Below are 20,799 nucleotides of genomic sequence, written 5' to 3'. Positions count from 1 at the left end.
TCCAAGTCTTGATTTCAGCTCAGGCCATGATCTCATGGTTCATGGGATCCAGCCCCGTGTAGGGCTTCACACTAACAGCACAGACCCTGCTTGGGATTCTCTCTTTCCATCTCCCTCTCCATTTCTCCTACTCCTCCCCTGAGCACACACTTGCACACACTCTTTCTCACTCAAAATAAATAAAATTTAAAAATAAAATAAAATAAAATCTAACTGTAATTTGCTCTAAAAGCCCTAAAAGTACAGAAGTATTCTGGAGGACAGAATTGGTCTTCCTCCTTTAAATTGGGAAAACACTTACATTGTCTGCCTCTCATTGTGATGCAGGTCAAATGACAGCCCCCCAAAAGAGAAGCCTATATCTTAATTCCTGGAACCTCTGAACGTTCCCTTTTGCAGACACAGCTTATTTGTAGGTATTTTAGGAATCTTGAGATGAGATCATCATCCTGGATTACACAGTGGGCCCTATCTCCAATGACAGTCTCCTTACAAGAGACAGAAGAACTGGAGAAAAGAAAGTCACAGGATGAAGAGACTGCCATGATACAGCCACACACAGAGACTGCCCCGAACCACCAGAAGCTCAGACACAAGGAAAGGAATATCCCCTGGAGCCTTGGAGGGAGCATGGCCTCACTGACACCTTGATTCCAGACATCTGGCCTCAAGAAGTGTGAGAGAATGAATGTGCTTTGCTTTGAGCCACACAGTTTATGGAAATTATTACAGCAGTCGAAATAAATCACTCTGTGTAATAAAGTAGCGAGAATAGAGAATCTCTTCATGATTGTGGGACAGCAAGTTTGAGGGTACCTGCATGGGGAGAAGAGGATTTGGGAAATAATCTCCAGAAAGAACATAATGTGGCACAAAGTGGCGAGCAGGACTGAGGTGCGTATGACCAAGAAGCTATCAAACTAACGAACTTAGTTTCACTTTGATGTTATTATCTATGCTGTGCTGTTCCCTAGCTTAACCTTTATCCTTCATCCCTCCTTCTTCAGTGAAAGTGTTTTCCTAAAAGAATGGTGCTTTGGAAAGTGAGCAAGCAGGGGTTTGCATTCCGAGTCATGGAGAAGCAGGGTCAAGGGAGAACAGTACAGGGAAGGGGCGAAACAAAGAAGGATTCCAGAAATCAGCTGTGGCATGTCAACAGTAATGAGTAGTGAGAAGGAAAACAAAAACCAGACAACCTACAGCGACCTGGAGGAGGCAGGGCACCTTTCACAGCACAGAGCATTAGATCCAGTGAGTGCATGTAGACAGTAAAGGAGAAATGACCACAGAGCTGCCAGGGGCTGGAGAAGTACACAATAGCCACACACAGACAAACAGGGGTTTGGATTACAGAAGGAGAGGTCAACGTCAATTTCAAGCAGGGTTAAAATCCAAGTTTCTTTCAAAACCAGCCACCTGAGGGTTGCGTGGGTGGCTTAGTCAGGTGTCCGACTCGATTTCAGCTCAGATCAGGATCTTAAGGTTCATGAGATCAAGTCCCACTGTCAGGGCAGAACCTGCTAGGAATTCTCTCTCTCCCTCTCTCTCTGCTGTTTCCCCCACTCACACTTTTGCTCTCAAAAGAAATAAACTTCAAGAAAAAAAGCCACTTGAGGCCATAGCCTTTTCTCTCTCTTCCTTCTCCATCTCTTCCATGTTATGATATGGATTTTTCTTATTCTGGTATATAGTAGGAACAGTCAAGTTAAATCCACCACCAGAGGCATGCTACCCCACTGCAGGACTGATCCTGTGACAAAACAATCAAAGCACAGAGAGCTTGTGGGGACTCCACATGAGGAGGAGTGATGAATTAAAGTAGTTGTCTTTCTTTGAAACAGCGAGGAGGGGAGGAAAGTTGAAAAAGGAGAGATGCAAGCAGATGAGAACAGTAAAGTAACAGAAGCTTCTGGAAATGGGTGGAGGGGTGATTCAGGAGTAAAAGAGTAAATAGAAGCGTGGTTAAAATCAAACAAGGAGGTCAGGAAAAGTTGGAAGAGATGGAGAAAAGAGCTCAGCAGAAAAAGAAGTAGAAGCAGAGAAGAAGCAGAAAGAGAGCTTTGAATACAGAACACCGTATCATCATAATAAGGTAGTTTGTATTAAACGTGAATATTTTTAGAGCCTATATAAAATCATTTCAACTTTCTGGCTTTTAATGAGAAGTGTAGTCAATTTAAATTTTAATTTAAATAACACTTCCCAAAGACCATAAAATTTCGGACTCCATCAGGATTTATTACCCTCTAGGAAAAGTTAGGTACTTTAGAAATGCATTAATTCCCTTACGACATTTGGCTTTTGCCACAGAACCAGTTTCTGGCTAAATGACTCTGTGACCTAAAAGAGCTCATTTATTTCTCAGAGTGAATATTCACTTTTACGGAGCATCTTTCATATTAGGGGGCTCCAGTTCGGGTTTGTGGAGAAACACTAACGAAGAAACAGGACTTGACTGCTCCTATTTTGAATAAATTATTAGCCCCTTCTAGTGTCAGCACTAATTTTATTATTTATGTGAATTAATATAAACTCTGAAAAACAAACCATTCCATGTTATGAAGTTTGAAAAATGTGACTTTGGAAAACTTATAGTCATCCATTTTAGTTTTATATGAAAGAAGTTCTTTTCAGAATGATGAGATGTGGAGGTGATAAATATGTAATAATGTTTTCATACACTTGCCAATTTAATGTGTTTGCATAAATATTTAATACATCAATCTTTTCAAGAAGAACATGTTCTGCATTTCAATGTGTCTTTTCTTTTTCATTAGATTGACCTATTTCTAAAGTCCCCAGAGAAAATTTTTTCATTTGGTGGACATTTCCAAGACAATGATCAAATCTCCTTTTTTGGTGAGCATATAAGAAAATGTGAATTTTGTTTGGACTTTATGCAAAATCATCATTATATATATGTATATGTGATTTATAAGAGTAAAATCCACTTCAGTGGATTTGTATTATAAAAAGTATGGAGGACATAATTTGAGACAAATATTTAAATGAAGCAAATGTATTGAAATGATTTTAATTTAATTAAAATAAATTTATAAATAATTTATTTAATTATTTTAGTTATTTTAATTTGAGTCCAAAGTAGGAAAGTTTCTGGTAAATGGTGACCCCACAACTTTGTCCAAGTTTGAGATATGTGTGTATAACACATGAACTTTTTTCAAGAAATTCACTAAGCCTCCATTCAAATTATTATCTTTTTAAGGTCTGCCCAGCTAAACACAACTCCTCATTAAACCAATCTCTCTAAATATCATTCAAATTTGGTTATTTTTCCAGTGTGCCTTCTCCAATCATATATATACCTGATTACTGCATAGATAGTTCCTCTCAACTACACCTTGCATTGTTAGTTTATTTCTTTACATGTGGTCTTTGAGGTTATATTTCATATACAGGTGCTTGCTGCTGTATAAGACTATTTTATCTCACGATGTTGCTATTCTTGTTTCTTTTCTCTCCACACATTTCTACTGGGGTATATCATTTTGAAACGATGCTAAAAAGGGTTGTACAACTACACATCAGATATCAACTACTGAGCATCTGCCCAGGTCTTCTGAAGCTGAAGAGGCAGCCCTCTCTCACCTTTCAAGTTTCCTGCAAGTCCTGAAGGTCAGTAAGACACAGCTTACCCTCCCAGGACTGGGTAGGTAGGTAGGTACGTAGGCGCTACCTTCCCCCTGGGAAAGTCATTTACTGGGCTAAAAGGCCGAGCCCCTCTCCTCTGAGTGGCAGAGTGTCCTTGCTGTCTCCTTCAACAAAGAAACAATTGAGAGGTGGAGAGTTGACAAGCATTCAGGCTGCCCTTTTCCTCAGAATTCCCTAGTAAAAGCGTTAGCTTAGTAGTTGTAAAATTTGAAGAGATGAACAGGGGAGGAGAGAAGGGAGCAAATGAACAAGAATATCTACACTGGAACGTAGAACATAGCTTCTCAGGGAACAAAGATTTTGTCTAGTTTCATATTCCTCTGTGGTTAGAAATGAGCCTTGTACATGCTAAATGCTTAATAGTTGTAAAATAAATGAATCAAAGGAAGACAATAATTTTTCAAGGGAAAAAAATGGTTTTGTAATATGCCATTTATAAAATCAAATAATAGACTGAATATCTAATGGATAAAGTAGATTGAGATTCAAATAACTCCAGGGTGGGCTTGGTAAAACTCTAGGGGTTTGGTCTTCTCTGGGAATATGCTACCAAGTAGCAAACAACAATCCCCTTTTTTTGTATTCGAGAAGCTTTTTTTTCCCTATCATTCTATTCAACAAACACTTCAATCAGAAGAAAACACACAATTAAAATAATTGAAGTTTAGGGAATGTCTATTTCTGACAGACTGTTAAGAAATATGCGTAAGACACCTTTGAATCATTGAGGCTGGAAGGAGAGCAGTCCTTAAAAAATAACAGACTTTTAAGTGAGTGTGCAACCTAAACTATGTGTTATGAATGTGGTCTTGCGTAAATCACTTGGACTTCTTTCAAAGGAAGATTCTGTAATTTAAATTAAGTCATGTATTTTTTGAATAAACATAGTAGTTCTGTTTCCGGAACTTAGTGAGTACTGTATCACAGGGACAGGTAAGACATACCAAAACCATGTAAGCAACCTGGTTACCATGAATTGTATGTATATTTATGGAAAGAGGAAGAAGCAAATTACTTTTAATTTTACTTTTGTATTTTATATTACTTCCAAAGAATTGGGAGACACGGAATCCCAAGCATGGCCTTCTACACAAGGACAACTTATTAGAAAATTCTTAATTATTTAGTTGAAAGGCTGATAACTTTCCCACAGATTACTTGTAAATCACACAAAAATGCTAAGATATGAAAAGTAGGAATTGATAAATGGCATTCATTAAATATGATAGAAATTGCTAGTGACCCAAATAGCCATTAATGTATAATTCAACAATTAAGGTAATTCAACCCAATAGAAAACAACTGTTGTCATCAAATATAATTAAAATATTCCATTACTTATAACAGAAGTCCATAAACTTTTCCTATAAATGATTAGATACTTAATATTTTACGCTTTTTGGGTCTTATAGCTTCCGTTGTAACTACTCAACTTTGCTCTTAAAGGATGGAAACAACCACAGCCATGCATAAAAGAATGAGTGTAGCCATGTCCCAATAAAACTTTTTTTACAAAGGCAATCAACAGTCCAGATTTGGACCATAGATCACTGTTTGACAAATCCCATAATATGGCACAGAAGACTCTTCAGAATATAGCAAAAACGTATAGGATTCCACATTTGAAACATAGGGGGCCACTCCCAAATTTACTACTTGTTCATATTCTCTCTCCCCCTTCCTTTCCTCTCCCCATTTTTTTACTCTTCCTTCCTCTGACCTGCTGTATCACAGTTCATCAAGGGCAGGGGTGAAGGTGTACAAAGGGAGTAACCTATGCCAGAGGAGAGGAGTATTTTTTGATGCTGTTTAAATTGCCAATTCATGGTAATAATAAAAGCAGGCTGACTTTTTGTTGGCTTTACTGTTGTACTGAAATCCCACATCATTTTTATTGCCCATGACTACCCACTCAAGGCAGTCTGCTGCAACGATACCCAATGCTCTTCTGTATCTTAAATGGAAAATATAACTGTGTATGTTGGACTTTTTTCTGAATTAATAAATATTCTTTAACTGTTGTCTAGAGGTTATAGGATGCATCATAACTTAATAAAGCCTACATTGATATATATTTAAACTATTCCAAATGTTCTCTGGTACAAATAATGCTTCACTATATATATTTCAACACTCTTCTTTGCACACTTGTGGGAGTTTTATTTGAATAAATTCCTAGAAAGTAAATTGATGACACATTTAAAATTTTAACATATATTGCCACATTGCACTTCAAAAATTCTGTGTCAGTTTAAACTTTATCCAAGTATACATGAATCTTATGAATAAATCCATACTCTCCAATACAAAATAAAATCAATATTTGTAACTTTTGCCAATTTTTAACTCAAATGTGATATCTCATTTTATTTCAAATTGCATTTCTTTTCATAAATTATCAACCATTTTTAAATGTTTTCCTCTGAAAATACTCTTCAATATATAATACTGTATAATTTGGGTTTAGTTAAAGGGAATGTCCATAAAGGCAATCTTACAAACAAATAAAGTTTAATATATTCAAGTAGAGTACGTTAAAATTGTACAGCTTGTTAAGCTGGATCAGTCTTGTTAAGATTATTTAGCCTCATTAGTTAAATGTGTTTGGACATTTTTGTCTTGTTATATTTAAAAACTCTCATAGGCTCCTCAATAAGTTTTTTGTATTTTTGTCAATAAGAAATAATTATTTGAAGGAGGACCCAAAATAGTGGAACAGCATGGAAGTTTTTTGTGTGTCTCACGTCCATGAAATACAGCCAGACCAACACTAAACCATCCAATACACCTAGAAAACTGATTGGAGGATTAACACAACAATCTGCACAACCTGAACCACAGAATTCAGCAGGTACACGGCACAGAGAGGTGAATTTGGGGAGCGAGAAGCCATGAAAGGTAGGGAACCACTATTGTGGGCAGAGAGAGGACAGACTGGGGAGGGGGGGAGAATACGGGAAAAGCACCCCTCCTCAAAATCAGCTGAAGAGAAAGTGGAAAATTGGAAACAGCCTCAGGGACTAAACTAAAAAGGGAGAAAGGAGAAAGGAGAGTCTTAAATTCCATTAAGACTGTAAACAAGGGGAGCACAAAGGCTGCAACTCCACAGCTCGATACCTGGTGGTGCTCTGGTAGGAAGGGCGAATCCCCAGGAACAGAGTGGAGGTGGAGGTTCTCGGGTAACATGGGGAAAAGCGGTTCCACTGCTGGAAAGACATTTGGTAGAGACTGTTGAAGCCACCTGGTCCCAGCAGACCCCAGAAAACGGCCACATTCGCTGGTGCTGGAACAAGGTTGTTAAGGGTGAAGCCTGGTGCCAGATGTGTGTTGTGATTTTCCATAATCCCTGAAATGCTGCTGCTACACTGTCTTGCAAACTTTTTCTGGGGCAGGCTGGCACCTGGCTGCAGTCTCTGGGCACCGGCAGCAGCAGGGTCCAGCAAGCGTTCCTGGGTGCAGCCAACATTCGGCCATTGCTCATTTGGCCATTGCTTGGTGAGACCCTCCCACAGAGGGGCTGAATAGGTCAAAGCTGCAGTCCTTCGGAAGTAAGGGGCTAGGGAAAACAGCCGCATCCGAGATAAAACTCGGGAGAGAGGTACTGTCTGGGGCCTGGTCATGGAGGGTGAAAAAGCTGGGAGTGAATGAGAGCTGAAGACAGAGGACAGGTGTGTGATTGCTGACCCGGGAGAACAGACTGGGTAGCTGGGTGGCACCATTTTCACTACTCCCACACATGCGCATACATACCTACAAGCACCACAACAATCCACCCCAGTAGGCTAGTAGCGCCATCTAGTGGAGAGCGGAGCTGTTACACTGATCTCCGCCCAACTGGGCCAACTTCGCTCTTCAAGAACACAAGTCTCATCGCCAGCTTAGTTTATGGACTATAAAGAGCTACATAGACTGACTTCTAGGGGAAAAATGAAAGAATTTCAGTCCTCCTTCAATCTGTTAGCAGATTCATCTATTCAATTTTCTTTCTTTTTCTTTTCCTTTTTTCTTTTTCTCTTTTACAATTATTCTCTTTTTCTTGAATACCGAAATAGAAAATATTCATTTTTATTTTCAATTTTTATTAAAAATATTTTTCTTTAATTTCTATTACTATATTTTTTACGTTCGTGAAATTTTTTCAAATTCTATTTTACTTCCATCATTTTATTTTAATCTACTTCAGTGTATTCACCTTTTCAAGTTTTCAAAAAATTTCCTTTTTTTAATTTTTCTTTTTCTTTTTTTTTTCTCTTTTTCATTTCTTTTACTTGAATGTAGAAACAGAAAAACTTCATTTTTACTTTCAATTTCTATTAAAAATATTTTCCTTTACTTTTATTACTATATTTTTTACTTTTATGTACATTTTTCAAATTCTATTTTACTTCCATCATTTTATTTTAGTCTACTACAATCTATTCACTTTTTCAAATTTTCAATTTCCTTTTTTTCTTTTTTTATCTTTTTTCTTTTTTCATTTCTTTTCTTTTTTCTTAAATACAGAAAAAGAAAAATCATATGTGTTTTTAATTTTTATTAAAAATATTTTTCTTTAATTTCTTTCTGTGGACTTTACTTTTGTGTATATTTTTTCAAATTCTATTTTACCCCCATCATCTCATTTTAGTCTACTTCAGTGTATTCATTTTTTCAAATTCTCAAATGATTTCCTTCCCCCCCCCCTTTTTTTTTTGTTTAATCTGTCAAACCACTTTGAACACCCAGAGCAAAACACATCTAGGATCTAGCATCATCTATTCAATTTTGTGTGGGGGTGTGTCTTTAATTTTTAATTTTAATATTTTTTTTACTTTCAATTTTTCTATCTCATTAATTCCTTTTCTCCCTTCAAAAGGACAAAACGAAGGAATTCACCCCAAAAGAAAGAGCACGAAGAAACGACAGCCAGGGATTTAACCCACACAGATACAAGCAAGGTGTCTGAACCAGAATTTAGAATCACGATAATAAGAATACTAGCTGGAGTCAAAAATAGGTTAGAATCCCTTTCTGCAGAGATAAAAGAAGTAAAAAAATGGATGGGTGCAGCAGCAGCAAGGATGGATGAGGCAGAACAGAGAATCAGCGATATAGAGGACAAACTTACAGAGAATAACAAAGCAGAAAAAAGAGGGAGATTAAGGCAAAAGAGCACGATTTAAGAAATAGAGAAATCAGTGACTCATTAAAAAGGAACAACATCAGAATCATAGGGGTCCCAGAAGAGGAAGAGAGAGAAATAGGGGTGTAAGTGTTATGTGAGCAAATCATAGCAGAAAACTTTCTTCACCTGGGGAAAGACACAGACATCAAAATCCAGGAAGCACAGAGGACCCCCATTAGATTCAACAAAAACCGACCATCAACAAGGGATATCATAGACAAATTCACAAAATACTCAGGCAAGGGGAGAATTATGAAAGCAGCAAGGGAAAAAAGTTCCTAATTTACAAGGGAAGACAGATCAGCTTTGGAGCAGACCTATCCACAGAAACTTGCCAGGCCAGAAAGGAGTGGCAGGATATAGTCAACGTGCTGAATCAGAAAAATATGCGGCCAAGAATTCTTTATCCAGCAAAGATGTCATTCAAAATAGAAGGAGAGATAAAAAGTTTCCCAGACAAACAAAAATTAAAGGAGTTTGTGACCACTAAACCAGCCGTGCAAGAAATTTTAAGGAGGACTCTCTGAGGAGAGAAAAGATGAAAACATATATATATAAATAAATAAATACCAAAAGAAACAAAGATTATAAAGGACCAGAAAACACCACCAGAAACTCCAACTCTACAAGCATCATACTGGCAATAAATTTGTATCTTTCAGTACTCACTAAACATCAATGGACTCAATGCTCTAATCAAAAGACATAGGGTGACAGAATGGATAAGAAAACAAGATCCATCTATATGCTGTTTACAGGAGACTCACGTTAGACCTAAAGACACCTTCAGATTGAAAATAAGGGGATGGAGAACCATCTATCATGCTAATGGTCAACAAAAGAAAGCCAGAGTAGCCATACTTATATCAGACAATCTAGACTTTAAAATACTGTATCAAGAGATGCAGAAGAGCATTATATCATAATCAAGGGGTCTATCCACCAAGAAGACCAAAGAATTGTAAACATTTATGCACCAAATGTGAAAGCACCCAAATATATAAATCAGTTAATCACAAACATAAAGAAACTCATCAATAGTAATACCATAACAGTAGGAGACTGCAACACCCCACTCACAGCAATGGACAGATCATCTAATCGAAAAATCAACAAGGAAACAATGGCTTTAAATGACACATTGGACCAGATGGACTTAACAGATATATTCAGAACATTTCATCCTAAAGCAGCAGAATATACATTCTTCTCCAGTGCACATGGAACGTTCTCCAGAATAGACCATATACTGAGACACAAATCAGCCCTAAGTATGTAAAAAGGATAGTGATCATACCGTGCATACTTACAGACCACTACGCTATGAAACTTGAAATCAACCACAAGAAAAAATTTGGAAAGGTAACAAATACTTGGAGACTGAAGAACATCCTACTAAATAATGAATGGGCTAACCAAGCAGTTAAAGAGAAAATTAAAAAGTATATGGAAGTCAATGAAAATGATAACACCACAACCCCAAACCTTTGGGACTCAGCAAAGGTGGTCATAAGAGGAAAGTAGATAGCAATCCAGGCCTTCCTAAAGAAGGAAGAAAGATCTCAGATACACAACCTAACCTTATGCCTTAAGGAGCTGGAAAAAGAATAGCAAATAAAACCCAAAACCAGCAGAACACAGGGAATAATAAAGATTAGATCAGAAACGAATGCTATTGAAACCAAAAAACAGTAGAATAGATCAATGAGACCAGAAGCTGGTTCTTTGAAAGAATTAACAAAATTGATAAACCACTAGCCAGTTTGAGCAAAAAGACAAAGGAAAGGACCCAAATAAGTAAAATCAAGAATGAAAGAGGAGAGATCACAACCAACACAACAGAAATAAAAACAATAATAAGATAATATTATGAGCAATTATACGCCAATAAAATGGGTAATATGGAAGAAATGGGCAAATCCCTAGAAACATATACACTGTCAAACTGAAACAGGAAGAAATAGAAAATTTGAACAAGCCCATAACCAGTAAGGAAATCGAATTAGTAATAAAAAATCTGTCAAAAAACAAGAGTCCAGGGCCAGATGACTTTCCAGGCGATTTCTACCACATTTAAGGAAGAGTTAACACCTATTCTCTTGAAACTGTTCCAAAAAATAGAAATGGAAGGAAAACTTCCAAACTCTTTGTATGAAGCCAGTATTACCTTGATTCCAAAACCAGACAGAGACCCCACTAAGAAGGAGAACTATAGACCAAATTCCCTGATGAACATGGATGCAAAAATCCTCAACAAGATATTAGCCAACTGGATCCAACAATACATGAACAAAATTATTCACCATGACCAAGTGGGATTTATACCTGGGATGTAGGGCTGGTTCAATATCCGCAAAACAATTAACATGATTCATCACATCAATAAAAGAAAGGACAAGAACCATATGATCCTCTAAATAGATGCAGAGAAAGCATTTGACAAAATACAGCATCGTTTCTTGATAAAAATCCTCAAGAGTGATAGAAGGAGCATACCTCGAGATCATAAAAGCCATATATGAATGACCCAACGCTCATCCTCAATGGGGAAAAACTGAGAGCTTTCCCCCTAAGGTCAGGAACAAGACAGGGATGTCCACTCTCGCCACTGTTACTCGACATAGTATTGGAAGTGTTAGTCTCCGCAATCAGACAACACAAAGAAATAAAAGTCATCCAAATCGGCCAGGAGGAGGTCAAACTTTCACTCTTCGCAGATGACATGATACTGTACATAGAAAACCCAAAATATTGCACCAAAAAACTGCTAGAATTGATTCATGAATTCAGCAAAGTTGCAGGATATAAAATCAATGCACAGAAATCGGTTGCCTTCCTATACACCAACAATGAAGCGACAGAAAGAGAAATCAAGGAATCGATCCCATGTATAGTTACACAAAAAACCATAAAATACCTAGGAATAAATCTAACCAAAGAGGTGAAAAAACTATACATTGAAAATGATAGAAAGCTTATGAAAGAAATTGAAAAAGACACACAAAAAAATGGAAAAAGATTCCATGCTCCTGGATAGGAAGAACGAATATTTTTAAAATGTTGATACTACCCAAAGCAATCTACATATTCCGTGCAATCCCTATCAAAGTAACACCAGCATTCTTCACAGAGCTAGAACAAATAATCCTAAAATTTATATGGAGCCAGAAAAGACCCCAGATAGCCAAAGCGATCTTGAAAAAGAAAACCAAAGCAGGAGGCATCACAATCCCAGACTTCAAGCTATACTACAAAGCTGTAATCATCAAGACAGTATGGTACTGGCACAAGAATAGATACTCAGATCAATGGAATAGAATAGAGAACCCAGAAATGGACCCACAAATGTATGGCCAACTAATCTTTGGCAAAGGAGGAGAGAATATCCGATGGAATAAAGACAGTCTCTTCAGCAAGTGGTGCTGGGAAAACTGGACAGGGACATGCAGAACAGTGAACTTGGACCACTTTCTTATACCATACACAAGAATAACTCAAAATGGATGAAAGACCTAAATGTAAGACAGGAAGGCATCAAAATCCTTGAGGAGAAAGCAGGCAAAACCTCTTTGATCTTGGCCACAGCAACTTCTTACTCAGTATGTCTCCAGAGGCAAGGGAAACAAAAGCAAAAATGAACTACTGGGACCTCATCAAAATAAAAAGCTTCTGCACAGTGAAGGAAACAATCAGCAAAACTAAAAGGAAACCGACAGAATGGGAGAAGATATTTGCAAATGACATATGGCATAAAGGGTTAGTATCCAAAATCTATAAAGAACTTCTCAAACTCAACACCCAAAAAACAAATAATTCAGTGAAGAAATGGGCAAAAGACATGAATAGACACATCTCCAAGGAAGACATCCAGATGGCCAACAGACACATGAAAAAATGCTCAACATCACTCATCATCAGGAAAATACAAATCAAACCACCATGAGATACCACCTTACACCTGTCAGAGTGACTAACATTAACAACTCAGGCAACAACGGATGTTGGTGAGGATGTGGAGAAAGAGGATCTTTTTTGCATTGCTGCTGGGAATGCAAGCTGGTGCAGCCACTCTGGAAAACAGTATGGAGGTTCCTCAAAAAACTAAAAATAGAACTTCCCTACAACCCAGAAATTGCACTACTAGGCATTATCCACAGGATACAGGTGTGCTGTTTCGAAGGGACACATGCACCCCCATGTTTATAGCAGCACTATCAACAACAGCCAAAGTATGGAAAGAGCCCAAATGTCCATCGATGGATGAATGGATAAAGAAGATGTGGTATATATCTATATATATATATACACACACACACACACACACACACACAATGGAGTATTATTGGGCAATCAAAAAGAATGAAATCTTGCCATTTGTAACTATGTGAATGGAACTGGAGGGTATTAAGCTAAGTGAAATTAGTCAGAGAAAGGCAAAAATCATATGACTTCACTCATATGAGGACTTTAAGAGACAAAACAGATGAGCATAAGGGAAAGGAAACAAAAATAATATAAAAACAGGGAGGGGGACAAAACAGAAGAGACTCATAAATATGGAGAACAAACTGAGGGTTACTGGAAAGGTTGTGGGTGGGGGGACAGGCTAAATGGGTAATGGGCACTAAGGAATCTACTTCTGAAATCATTGTTGTACTATATGCTAACTAATTTGGATGTAAATTTAAAAAAAATAAAAACTTAAATTAAAAAATTTTAAATTAAAAAAAGAAATAATTATTGATATTTTTGTTTGGTGTGTAGTGTCAGTAATTTTACTCTAATATGGGTAAGATATTTTCCAAAGGCATACGTCCTCTCCAGGAAATCCTACCTCTCTTCTTGGACATTAGGAATGAAGATAGAGTACACTTACACATAATCACCCATACTATTTAATAATAAAATATATAATTTCTAATCTAACTTCATAGGTGCAGAGTTTACTATCTGTTTGGTATGACATGATAACTGTAGACAAATACATGATGATCTGAAATGCTTTTGGACATTTGGCTTTTATGGGGGGAGTGCTGAGCTGTTTTTAAGTTTTGAAGTACATCCTACCCATGATATGTGCACTCAGCCTTCTTGCTTTATGGCAGTGGTACAGCTTTTGTCTTGGCTTCTTCCCTGTGACCCTTCCCATTAGTTTCTAGCCACTGCTCAACCCTCTCCACTCAAAGAGGAAGCTTTATCTCTCCTTTTATTTCCTTCCAGTTCCTGTTAAAAAAAATAGAGGCCTATTATTATCATTATGCATAAATGCATAAAAAGATAATATTTTACACCAGAAAAAAAAAAGTTCTCTGTCCATATTACATCAACTCAGGCAGAACTCTTATACCCAAATAGTATACACTCTGTCTTCTCCCTGGTTCCAATGAGTGAACTGTCAATGCTCTTCTCTAAACTCAGGTGTTCTACTCATTCACCGGATGCCATCTGCTACTGACTACTCAAAGAATAACTTCTGTAGTCGTTCTCTCTCTCTCCCTCTTGTATAACTGTAGGCAATGTTGGCATGCCCAGGGCTCTGCCCTGTAGTCTTCACATCTTGGTCTACAACTGACCCCTAAATGTTCTCAAATTTAGACTTCAAATACGCTTCATCTCTTGAAAGATTCATCACTTATATCTCAAAGCCAAACCACACTCCTAAATTCTAAATTAATATATTCAAATTGCTTACTTAACATCTCCAGCTGCATAACTAAGAGGCGTCTTTAACATATTTAAAACTGAGGTCTTGACCTTCCCTGTATCTTTTCTTCTCAAGGTTCCACATCTCTGAAAATGGCAATTCTATGTTTTCCAGTTGTTCAGATCAAAACAGTGGAAGCACAACTGAGTTTTCTCACTTCCTCATAACTACGTAACAACCAACAACAAATACTCTGAACTTTTTCTTCAAAATATATCCATAATCTAATAATTCTGAATAATCTAATTACTACCATCATTGCCCCTCTAGTCAAAGCCACTATTATCATTCACTTCAACTACATGGATTCTCTCCTTCCACCTTTGTTTCCATGCAGTCTGTTCTTTACACAGGAGCCACAGGCAGGTCATGGCATGCCTCTGCTTAAAAACATCCCATGGCTTTCCAGCCTCCTCAGAGTAAAAATCAAAGTCCTCGCCATGGTTTACAAGACCCTATGTTATCCAGCCCAATAAGATCTCTCTCCAATGTCATCTCTTACCCATTCCCCCCTTGCTCACTTCTAGTCACACTGGCATGTTTCTATTTTCTAGAACACATCTGGCCCTCAGTCATCCAAAGAGCCTGTGTTCCTTTGCCTGTGGATCACCTTTCCACATGGATCAACAAAGCAGACCTCTTCACTGTCTTCAATCTTCTGTTAACTTATCATACAGGTCTGACATAAAATAGAATATTAATAAAGGCTAGAACATGCATAATAGTAAATGCTTGCTACATCCATCATTAGAGATTGTACTGGATCAGATACAATGTGATATATATTTAGAGAAATACAGTTTCACTGTATGAATGAAATCTAGAAGATTTAAAACAATAAATATCTTCCATGTAACTGTGAAAGAGAAATACTAATTGCTAACACTTCCTGAATTCTATTTTCCTGGACATTGTGTTCCTTATGCATAATAAATCACTTAATCTTTAAAATTGCCCTGGGGAATAGGTAATATTATTTCCATTTTAGAGATAAGACACGTGCAAAGAGAAGTAATTTGCCCCAAATCACAAAGAATGGGAGCTGGGATTTCAATCTAAGTGATATCTTCAAAACTATGCGTTTCACCACCACGCTCATTTTCCAAACTATGTCCATAATTTCAGGTTTCTTCATGAAACAAAATTCCCTAGGTTCAACCTTGGTTTTTTAAAAGTACCACTCTTAGGAGAGATGTTGATAATAAGGGAGGCTGTGCATGTGTTGGGGGAGGGATTTTATGAGAATTCGCTATACCATCCTCTCAATTTTGCTACCAATCCCAAACTCCTCTAAAAAGTCTTTTAAAAATTCCTTTAGAAAAAAAGTTAGAATGCTCAAATAAATTGTAAATAAGATTACAAAAGTAAAGACAAGTACGCTTGGCACAATTCTAATACCCTCCCAAGATTCTTGCCCCTTGCTGTACACTTCTGCATGATCCTCTCTGTTGAGGGTAGGCAGGCTTTGTAAATATGATGGAATGGTCACTCCAATGCCTGGATAATGCTACTTTGCACAGGTGACCTTAAGAAAGAGTGATGTTCCTCACTGGGCTCCAGCATAAGTGAGCATAAGTTCAGGGAGCCCTCTTTCTGAAAAACAAAGTCAAATTCTGGCACACAAATTTTATGTGCAGGAAGTTTTCCATTGTTGGCTTTGAAGATGGAGAGAGTCATATGGCATGGACCTGCGAGTATGTAAGTGACCCTCTAGTAGGTTTCTATCAAGTAACTGAATTCTGCCAACAACTGGAATCATCTTGGAGGAGAACTCTGAACTTCAGATGAAGATACAGCTGAGAACCTAGCTTCTCTGTGCCTGGATTTATAACCCACAAAACTGTGAGATCATATATTGGTATTACTTGAAGCCATTATGCTTGCAGTGATTCCTTACTTGGCAACAGAAAACTAAGACAACAGGCATCTCAGTTATATCAATGAATATAATTCGTTCACATTCACTCAGAAAAAGAAACTACTTTGTCTGATTCGGTTTAAAGAAAATATTTTGCCTGGAAGAAATATATATCTAAAGCAAAATGCTGTAGAAATAGAGCAAAAAAGTGGCAATATTAATAGAGTAGATTGGAAAAATAATGCAGAAGCACTAGGATTGTTTATATTGACCAAAGAGTTATAATCTACCAGATAGGTAATACAGCCATACACTTCTATGTGCCTGCTACACAAAATAACAAAATGAAGCATGAGAAGTACAAGATGAATTTGAAACAAAGATCTTGTGAGAGTGTTCGATACATCTTTGTCAAGCTCAGATGAGGTTCATAGAATTTGTGTGCTTAAGGGATCATGGAGGTTGGTGGCAGCAAGAACAGATGAGAAGCAGCATGGAGAGGGATTCCTGCTGATTAACTGTTGCTTAATTTCAGTTATGCCCTTCGTTTAAGAGCAAACTTCAGGTCAGAACCTGAAAGGACACCAATTTCTTACTCTTTGCCCCATTATCTGGTTAAAATATACTGAAAAACCTGAGTGTTTAAAGTATATTCAGAATCCACATTTGACTTAATTGTATACTTTATCCTGGCTAATATGCAGTTATGTCAGCATTTGGATGAACATTACCCACAAAATATTGAACAAAAAATATATACAGTGCGATTGTTATTAATATGAAACTATTGTGACATTCAGTTTATTGTGGACTTGACCTACTTCTATTAAGATTTTTATTGTTTCACTGAAATTAAATACCTTACCTGTTGATTCGTTTTAAGTGGACTGCCAAGTCAACAGTGTGGCATGGAGCTGTGGTCTTCACACAAGGTTGGGCATAAACACACCAGAGGGTACACAAAGACATTCCAAGCGTTCAAGTTTCCTTTACTGATGCTGATACTTTCAGATCCTTAGCTTCTATGTAGATTCTTTTCCAATCCTAATCTGAAAAAGAACATATTTTGCTGATTCTTCATTCCCAACTCCCCTTTCATAATCCTTTCTCCTACTTCACCCAGATTATGATCCTCTCACATTATCCAGAATCTTGCAATGAAGTGTGTCCCTAGCCAATAAAACTATCCCAGGCATCAAATGAAGTCAGTTTGATTGAAAGAAACATTGGTGAGTGACTTTAGTGACTGTTTAACAACGTGTTTTGCAAGTCAGTTGGCTTTAAATTCTTTGCTTTCAACAAAATTGATGTAATACCGAATAAAATCAATAACATATTATTGAAAATAATTTTTGTGACTTTTGGCATATTTATATAAAAGCTTCAGACAAATTGAGTAATATTAATACTCCCATCCCATCCACTTAAAAATGTGAAAAGGATTTTACATTCATAAAAACAAAACCTAACAGATTTGATTGAACTCTGATTCTCTAACAATTCTAATTATTCATCCATAGATAGAAGAGAAAGTTTAATCTCTCTCATTTAGAAATGTAAGACTGATCAATTTGTCATATTTAATAATTATTTATCAGCCTCTTAACATGTCTATATTGTTCTGACTACATGAGACCTAATAAAAATTGCATTGGCAAATTAATTATGAAGATATGTCTTAGTAATTAGACATAATTCTTTTGATAAGAAATTTAAAAAATTAATTTTGAATTATATACCCATATTTATTGTAGGGAATTATAATAAGGTGATCAATAAAAGATACTAAAAATAGAATATTACATTAAGATAAAATGTTATGAAAGTTGTATAGCAAAACTCAGAGATCTAGGATAAAAAAGGTATTATATAGAATTCCTAAACATAAAAAGAATGAGTACTTTTTAAAAAGTAAATGATTATAGGGGTGCCTAGGTGGCTCAGTTGGGCAGCCGACACTGGCTCGGGCCATGATCTCATGGTTCATGGGTTTGAGCCCCACGTCAGGTTCTGTGCTGGTAGCTCAGAGCCTGGAGCCTGCTTCAGATTCTGTGCCTCGTTCTCTGTCCCTCCCCTGCTAATGCTCTGTCTGTCTGTCTCTCTCTCAAAAATAAACATTAAAAAATGATTAAAAAAATAAATTATTGTGAGCATGAAATCACTGTGATATTTAGGTTCAATCGGACATTTTTAAGAGAATTATCTAGATGTTAATTTTTAATGAAAATAGTTGCAGTCTGTCAAATTGCATCTTTATGACTATTTAAAATTTTGATTAAAAATTTTAGCTATCAACTTAGACGTGCATATTGGAGAGCATATTTTTCACAATGTATTAAAGACAGTATGAGCAAAGAAGTTTGAAGGCATTACCACAGAGCAGGGGCTTTGAATTTGGTCATTCCTGGGATGTAATAATTTCTTGTACTACTTTCTAACCAGAGCATAGCATATTCCTTCAGCAATAAATTAGGATTAATTCCTCTTTCAAGATTGCTGAGAATAAATAAAATAATGTCTATAACTGACCTACCCTGTACTTAGTACCCGTACCTCCCTCATATCTTCCACTACAGGGAACATGGTGCCTAACCTAGTAAATGTGTTGACTTAATTTCAAAAAAAAATCAACTTTAGCCATAACAATACTCAGAGAAAAAGCTTCTTTTGATGACAAGGGGAACCAGGTCTCTGACCAACATCCCAAGACATGGATGCCATTAAAACAGACTGCTTTTCTGTTTTGTTTTTTTTTTAGTGTTCATTTCTGAGAGAAAGAGAGACAGACAGACAGAGAGTGAGTGGCAGAGGGAAAGAGAGAGAGGGAGACACAGAATCCAGAGCAGGCTCCAGGCTCTGAGCTGTCAGCACAGAGCCCGATGCGGGACTCAAAGTCACAAATCGCGAGATCGTGACCTGAGATCAACCAACTGAGCCACCCAAGTGCCCCTTGCTTTTCTTTTAATTAGGATTATGTGCCATGTAGATGAATTCAAATATTATAAGGAGAATTTCTGAACTTTACACATGCTTGTCATTAAATTATAAAAACTAATATTTTACAAGAAAAGGCATACAGATGTTTTCTTCAGGAAATACTAGACTTACCCTTAAAAAAGGTCCATAAAAAAAAAACAACAACACTCCTCCCTTGAAATTAGCATATTCTATTATAGCTAGTAGAGATTTCAATACAGAATATCTTTTTTAATTTTTTTAACGTTTTATTTATTTTTGAGACAGGGAGAGACAGAACATCAACAGGGGAGGGTCAGAGAGAGGGAGACACAGAATCTGAAACAGGCTCCAGGCTCTGAGCTGTCAGCACAGAGACCGACAGGGGGACTTAACCGACTGAGCCACCCAGGCGCCCCTCAATACAGAATATTTTTGTGCCTGTCTAATGGGGAACTCAAAATTATCTGTGTATCTTTGTATTTCGTAAACTGTAAGGCTGGGGTTTGTCTGAAGAATACAGTGTATCAGTGATCTTTAAATAGATGTGAGTAAGCAAGAGATTGCAAATTTATCAGAAACATGGATAAAATTTAAAATTAAGGGTTTCAGTAGGTCCTCAAACCCATGAACTGCAGTGAGAGGCAGACCAGGTTTCTTTGGACCTCCTACCCCATGTTAGGAAGAATAAAGAAATTAGTAACCCTGAGGAATGAATTAATAGAAGTCAAATCTGTGGAAAAAAGGACCAAAATCAAATACATAAACTGGAAGATTTATCCAACAGTGATTTTGGTCATAACAATCAACTACAATTTATTAGCTTCCATAAATTAAGGCCCTTTGTGAATTAATCAATCTAAAACTTAACCCCTAGAAAATGGTTCAAAGATTAGATTTCTGATTCATTATGACAGATGAATGCCTGGATTTATTTTTGATTTTCATAGAATCCTTAAATATTCCTGGTTAAATAAACTCTTGGCAAATAGGAGTGACAGATTCCTAAGTACAATTGTGGCTTAAGCAGATACAAGGCAAGAGAAAACTATCCCCACACCTACCTCCACACAAACAGGACTTCAATAAAAAATAATTTTCACCATCCTTCTAAAGTTTTTTCTTTTTATGTAGACAAGTAAAGTTGGACTGGAACTATGGAGTTACATATTCAGAAACAAATACATATTTATTTGATAAATCAAATTATGATTCAATCTTAGTAAGGCGATGTATACTATGCTTATGTCTAACTTTATTTAATCATCTTTATTCGTGCATACATCTCTTTATTATCTTTTATCTTTAGGATTTTTATAAGAAATAACTTATTATGCAAAAATGTAAATTTGGTGCCTGGGTGTCTCAGTGAGTTAAGCATCCAACTTCAGCTCAGGTCATGATCTCACAGTTCGTGGGTTCAAGCTCCGCATCAGGTTCTGTACT

At 36.8% G+C, this 20,799-nt stretch overlaps 1 long non-coding RNA gene across 1 annotated transcript in view; it reads right to left on the bottom strand.

Moving 5' to 3' along the window:
• The window catches only part of LOC111559492, a 57,527-nt gene that overhangs the window by 9,164 nt on the left and 27,564 nt on the right, over positions 1 to 20,799 (bottom strand). Inside the window, exon 2 of the long non-coding RNA XR_002740466.2 lies at positions 17,264 to 17,447. This is a non-coding gene — a long non-coding RNA (uncharacterized LOC111559492). The remainder of the gene's footprint in view (positions 1 to 17,263; positions 17,448 to 20,799) is intronic.

The sequence above is a fragment of the Felis catus genome, chromosome A2 (assembly GCF_018350175.1).
Source record: "Felis catus isolate Fca126 chromosome A2, F.catus_Fca126_mat1.0, whole genome shotgun sequence".
NCBI classification, from domain to species: domain Eukaryota; kingdom Metazoa; phylum Chordata; class Mammalia; order Carnivora; family Felidae; genus Felis; species Felis catus.
The sequence above is the reverse complement of the archived record's forward strand: the minus strand, read 5'-3'. Positions and strand labels throughout refer to the sequence as shown.